The sequence below is a fragment of the Triticum aestivum genome, chromosome 1D, assembly GCF_018294505.1.
Source record: "Triticum aestivum cultivar Chinese Spring chromosome 1D, IWGSC CS RefSeq v2.1, whole genome shotgun sequence".
In the NCBI taxonomy this organism is placed as follows: Eukaryota; Viridiplantae; Streptophyta; class Magnoliopsida; order Poales; family Poaceae; genus Triticum; species Triticum aestivum.
In genome coordinates, this window is record NC_057796.1 from 467,807,978 (window position 1) to 467,815,185 (window position 7,208).

Below are 7,208 nucleotides of genomic sequence, written 5' to 3' on the forward strand. Positions count from 1 at the left end.
CTGTTTTGTACACATATATATCGACCGCAGCCCCCACCATAATGAGAAGTCAACAAAATCACATCGAGAAAAGATGTAACTTAGCCAATGAAATGTACTGTAGAGAATAATCCAGACCTTTATTATTGGTGATACTAGTAGCTAGAAGGAATAGTGCCCCTCAAGCGTGTAATAACACATATATGTACGGAATTTTCTCTTTATGGTTATAAACTATGTTTTTTCTACCCCGCAAAAAAAAAACTATGTTTTCCACGGGTACCTTTATTTGCTCAGATATGATCGTGGAGGAGATCTTTGTCATCAGTGTGACACCTTGATTAGACCACCAGGAATTGTGACAGGGGGCCTCTGGGAAATCTTGTTGGCGATCTTGGGAATCAGAAACTTCGCTGGGCGCACGGATGAGACACTGGGTCTGAATCAGCAGCACCGTGGACGTGATCACTGTTTAGGTGGAGACGATCGTATCTTCCTCGATCGAACACACAGTCACACGTATTTTTATATTGGCTTATTAATTATTAGTTGGCCCAGTGCAATTATCACATTTAAAAAAAGTTCCGTACGGACATTAGAAATTATTTAAGTGATTTTATTTTTGTGAAAGGGCACGCCAATATGTCTAATATAAAAGAATATTGTTGGGCCCCATAGTTGTTGCAATATAAATCTTTTATGCACATAAGAACAGGATATACGCAAACTCTATAAAAATATATACGTACTCACATGAGTTTTTTCATAGTACTCACTTTGGGGTATCTAGTAACTACCGATGAAGTATATTAAAAATGATTAAAAAGGTATTATCAATTCATCTATCTGGTATGAAAAAAATTGCCATGTGACCAACAGAATAAGCCTTCTCTTTCCTCCTCCAGAAGAAAAGATCCCAATCGTTCCTCCTCTCATCGGGGCCGCCACCGGTCCGTCTAATCTCCGATGGCCTTTGGGCCATGGAGGACCTCGATGCCCCACCGGCGGGAGGGACTCCATTCTCGTTCTTGTTAGGTTCAGTGTCTTAGTTGGGGCTGTGTGGCGCCGGCAATGCCCCTCAGTAGGAATAATCTCTCTCATGTTCTAATCCCGTCCCGATGGTGCGTCTAGCGTTGTCGGAGGCGTGTGGAGGTTTGTCCCCGTCGGATCTTGCGGGATTTGGTCGGTGCTGGTCTTCACTGGGTCTGTTTGGATCCGATGTTCGTTTGTCTTTGTTTGGGTGTTTACAGGTTTGATCCGCCCGATCTATGATTTTCTTCATCGGTGATCGTTGCTGCTCTGGTGTGCTGGTCCTATGGGCCTTTAGCACGACGACCTCCTGATTGTCCATTACAATAAGACTTGCCCAGCTCCGGCGAGGGAGGGGCGATAACGTGGCTTCGACTCGCTCCAGTATTTGTATTCATCGCTAGGTGGTCCAAGGACCTGGTTATAATTTTTATCACCTCTGGTATTTTTTGTACCGCCATGATTGAAGATGAATAGATTGGAAGTTTATCACGCGGGAAAAAATCATCTGCCTCGTATGTTAGGAGTGAGAGTACATACTCCCAGACGTATTAGCTCCCGGACGTATTAATTTCTGTTGAGTTCTAAATAAGTAATTAAGCTTCATACCATCAATATACAAACATATCAAACAACATCAGGAGCTGTGGGCAGCTAGCTACATAACTTTGCTTTGCTATGAAAAAAATACTGATCAAAAGTTAATCAAGTGCCAGCTAAGCAGTTTGCCCATCTGAATTCCGTCTAGTTGCACTAAGGACCTTTTACATTTGTGCTCTCCGCCATGATTGTTGATTAAGTTAGTTTGTGCCGAGCTTCGTTAGTAATACATTTGAGTTTATCAATGCATTTATTTCTTATGCCTTTTAGCAACATGAAAAAAAAGTTAAGAGAAGTCGATGATCCATTACTCATTAACACCTTTTTTTTTACTTTATGGCACAATAAAATAAGTATGCAATAGTCGACGCCATCAGAACGATGCCTGAACATGGAGTTGTGGGTGGTCGGCGGTATTTCGATTTTTTTATATATTTAAAAGTTTGAAGAAAATAAAAAATATTTATGTGAAAACTTGTATGTGTTCATTACTCATATTTTTTTTAGCGAACCATACTTGGACTTTATGTTTTATGTAGTGTTCATTACTGATCTTTGTAATTTTGTTTGAAAATATTGAGATTTGTATGCTACTCAGAAAAGAAAAAATTCTGGCCCAACAACAAAAACAAATCGGCCCTTTTTCAAATATGCATTTGTGTTTTTTCTGTATGCCGCATGCAAAAGTATATTGTTATAAAATTTCGCAAGTACGTAGTATACATGTGTGTTATTAAAAAAATCTATTTTTTGTGATGTACAAATACAGTATTTTAATACTAGCCTCCATTAGGCTTTTTAGGCCTTGTACAATGCTAGACGCTTAGGGAGATGCTTAGAACAATAAACCGGTTTTTCTAAAGCATCAATGCCTAGTTCTACAGGAGAGACGCTTAATTAAGCGTCTACTCTATACAAATAAGCACCAATACTAAAGAAAAGCCTGGTTTATTTCTCCAAGCACCTCCTTTAAGCACGTTGCACTGTACAATGCCTTAGGGCCACCATGCACTTTTTCTATGACAAAATTGATGCATGATTCTGAGTTAATTAAAGTACAAGATATTGTGAGTTGCACCTAGCCAACATCGATTCCTCTCTAACTCCTTAAAGGGGACAGCACCTAATCCTTGGTGCATTGAGATCTTAATTGCTTATTCCTTGCGATCTAGTAATATTTTTCTAGGGGAGAGACAGTGATCGTACAATTAAAGTGGTCGATTGGAGTTCTATAAATAAACGATTGATTATAAAACAGGAGCACGCCATGCATGCTCCTCCATAGTTTAGCAGATTGCGGCTATTTTTTATTTTTATTTGGCCTAGACTTGGGTTAGGTGCAAGTAAACTTGGCTTACAGAGCGGCCCCTCAACCACAAAAGAAACAAAGCATAAATTTTGTTTGGAGACTTCTTCGTGGAAGCTTGATTCTGGCTGGCCTCCATGTGTACAACAAAAGGTAAAAGCAGGTAAAATATATTCTTTCCCAGACTTTGGCCACGCATGCATGTTGTTCTACCATCTTTCCGCTTATATCAAAAGCATGGTGAAATTGTACATGTGTTTCTTGATTAGCCATATGTCTTGCTCTCACAAGCACCATAGTTAATTAATGGTCCTCTGCCATATCTCACGCTAATAAAACTCTTTGTATATGGACAAGCAAATTTTGAAAAGAAGCACGCGAAAGGGACAGAAAGCAGAAAAGAATCGAACGCTCTCTGCCTTGAAGACTAGATTAAGGAAGAAAAACTCAGAATCGTTAGCTAGCTAAGCATTGATTAACAGCTAATTAATCTGTGACGCCTTAGTTCCATCCACTGTGGTTCACTATTAATTTGATCTGATGGTGTCGTGTGGTAGCTAGCTAGCTAGCGCCTTAAGTATAATACACACCGATGGATCAGTTCATTCGTGCCATCCATCAGTCAACTTTAATATCCACACAATCTAATCAGAATTAGCAGCTCACCGTGTTGAACGTGGCATCTTTGAAGCGACTATTCCGGGCTGATTTCTGCCTGTATCCGGTAGGCTAAATGGATCTTTTTTGCACGTCGTGATTCTCGACAAGCCTAGTTAAAAACCTTCCTTCTAAGATCTTCTTTGCACCTAGAAGGTACAAAAAATATTGCCGTTTACGTAAGTGAGATATTTTTCGTTTTCTTTTGAACTGGTCAGAAAGTTTCTATTAATAGTAACCGTGTACTCCATTTGTTCCGAAATGTAAGACGTTTTTTAATACTATGATAGTGTCAAAAAGCGTCTTACATTTTAGGATGGAGGGAGTAGGTGCGAAGGGTGTTCGGCCATTCAAACTGAAATATGGAAAAGTCAGTTTTCTTCTCCGTACGTTGCAATAATGTTGTTGTATTCTTACCTAAAATTTTACAGCCTCCATTCAGGTTTATAGCCCCACGCATATTTGAAGCTAACTTTATTATTATTATTTTGGTGCTGACTTTATGTCAATCAATTAGTATTCATAAGAAGTTTTCAACGGTATAAATTTTATTGCACATAACTCGTATATTACTAAATTGTTACAAATGTTTTTTCAACCCGACTCCCCGTGTCGCTCCCCGCGAGCGGCACGTGAGGAACCCTAGCCGGCGCCGCCAACCACCGCACTTTAGTTTGCTCATATTGCTATGCATTAGGAATGAAGGATGGACGGGCATTTAGAGGGTGCGGTTGGATGGTCGGCTCCCGTATTCGTGTCTGTTGATTAATCCAGATCAGTCCATGGACAAATAGTGTGTCCGTTTTAGGGATGGCTTTGGCCCAAGATATTCATGAATTTTGGTATAAGGATGAATTATGGATTCTGAAGTTTGGCTATAAATTATTTGGTTACGAAGTGGGAGTTGATATAGTTGATCGATGAGTTTAGGTAATTCTAATCGGAGTTCAGCTCGAAGGAAAGATTGTACAACTTGTACTTATCGGAGCATGGGTTTGAAATCCGTTATGCTAAAAGCAGATTGAATCCAAAAATTCATGAACTCTTCAAATCCGTTATGCTCGAAATAATTCCCTGCGCACACAAGTACTTATGGGAGCATGTTTTTTCTCCTTTTTTTCTTTCAAATTTATGAACCTTTTCAATTTGCAAACTATTTAAAAATTCATGAATGTTTCTTCAAATTCGTGAAAATTCTGTGAACTTCTTAAAAGGCATGAACTTTTGCCAAATCCGTAAAATTATTCAAATGCATTTTTTTTTCAAATTACAGACATTTTTTTCAAATCCAAAAATATTCTTTGAATGCTCGAACTTTTTTGAACTCGTAAATTTTTACGAGTCCACCAACATTTTTTCAAACCGCGCAAACTTTTCAGAGCCCGCCAACTTTTTTTCAAATCCATGAGCATTTAACTTGAATTCCTGATTTTTTTAAAAAAAATTCTTTCTAAAAATGTCAATGGACAACCCATCAACGATTAACCGAGCGACCAGAAACCGATGTATGTGAGAGACTGTCTTGACTCGTTGTTGGGCCAGCCCACGAAGAAGGGTGTGTGAGCGCCATGTACGCAACCAGCGTATAAACTTGACAGGAACTAACTAAAGGCTATCCCTTTTGTTGGCTGAGCGCGCGCCAAGTGGTGGGTGTTTTCTATGGATTTTATTTTTATTTTTATTTTTTCTGTACATGTTTTCGGGTTTTAGATGGATTTTTTCGGCATTTCGATTTACTCCTGGTTTCCCCTTAGTTTTTGGAGAGAAAAAAATTCGTGAAACTTTTTCTGGGTGATTTTTTATGTGCTTCCATGAGATGCAAAGATTTGATTTTTTGGAGGCACATATTTTTTTCCGCGAGAAGCACAATTGTGCTTCTCGGAAAGAAAAAAAATCCTAAATTTCTTTTGCACATTTTTCCTGCTTCCATGAGAAGCATAGATTTGCTTCTCGTCGAGGCACATATTTGTTTCCGTGAGAAGCAACTATGCTTCTTCGAAAGGAAAAATAATCACGAAATTTGTTTTGCACGAAATTTTTTCTTTCACGGAAACACATATTTTCTTCCCGCAAAGGCAGCTGTGCTTCTAGAAAAGGGAGAAAAATTCAAGATTTTTTGTGTGTTTCCATGAGAAGCACAACTGTGGTTCATAGAAAGGGAAAGATAGCAAAAAAGAAAAAGAAAATCTTCCACGTGAAGCATAGATCTGCATCTCGTGGAGGCCTAGACCTGTGCTTCTCAAAAAGGAAAAAAGTGGAAAGAAAAACCGTACTTCCGGCTTCAGGTTTTTTCATGAAAAAAGTTCATCAAAGCATATTAACATGGGATCTTATTTCAAAGATCTCAACGCAAGAAATCCAACGACGAGAATGGTTCGGATTTGGACACAGTGTTCAACTGATATTTTTTTTGAAAAGGGTAAATTATTATAAAAATTAATCCTAGGTTGCAACAAGTGACGCACATGTCAGCGTCTAAGAAGATGAGAGTTACCTTTGCAGAGATAACCCTTAAAAGCATCTCTAGCAGACCCCGTATAATACCGACCCGTAAAACTTGTTTACAGTTCGCTGTAGATCTGATTTGCGGGATGAATTACTGCGCTGTAGATCAGACCCCGTATATGAAACTGTAAAATTTTAGAAAAGCATTTGGGGGAGAAACTCGCAATGACATTGATCATACACAGTTCAACGCGGCGGCGCGTCAGCCTCGAGCTTGACGGCGAGCGGCCCGAGCTCCTCCGGCTCTCTCTTGACCGGAGTGAGCCGCGAGCTTGAGGCGCTCGTAGACGAGCTCTCCACGGTAGAGGAGCCGGAGGAGGCGTGGTGGCGGACCGCGAGCTCACACTCATACTCGTCGAGCTCGCGACGTTCGAACACCGGCGGCGGCTGGCCCCGTAGTTGAGCCACCTCCGCGCCCCCCGCTTGCGTGCGGCGTCGGGTCTGCGACAGCGGCGACGCTCCGCGTCATCCCCACTGCTTCCGTAGCCATCCATGGGTCGCTAGGCCTTTTTTAGGCTCGCCGGCGGCGAGAAATTGGGGCGGAGGAAGAGGGGAATCACGGCGGAACGGCGGCGGAGGCGGATAGGGTTTGACTCGTATCCGAGGGTGAAACCGCATATATAGCAGTGGAGAATGACTTTTTCCGGGCCACGATAATTTTTTTACGAACGGGCCCGGGATATGGTGTCTATTCTGACCAAAACAAGCCAATCCCGTATACTCGCCGGAATTATACGGGTTCAGCCCTTTTACGGGGTCTGCTAGAGATAGCTCTAACAAGTGATTTCGTATAAACGGTGAGGAGCAGTCCCATCCACCACCGCCGTCTTAAATACCTCAAAGCGTAAAACACTCTACCTCTCTTGCTTGGAAGCTAACAACGCTTCAGGCGCTCATTTGCGAGCATAACGCTCGTGTGTACTCTAGCCGTTCGCGGCCCATATTGAAGTTTGCTCGTGGTCTCGGCTGCTTGCGATGAACTATTGCGGCGCCATTAATTTTTCTAGCTCGCCAGACTACGTTAGCTCGCTGGTTCAGAAATATAGCATACCATTTTCATATATTTAATATATTTAAATTTTATACAATGTTCATTGGTTCAAAAAATGTTCATGGGTTGAAAAATATACAA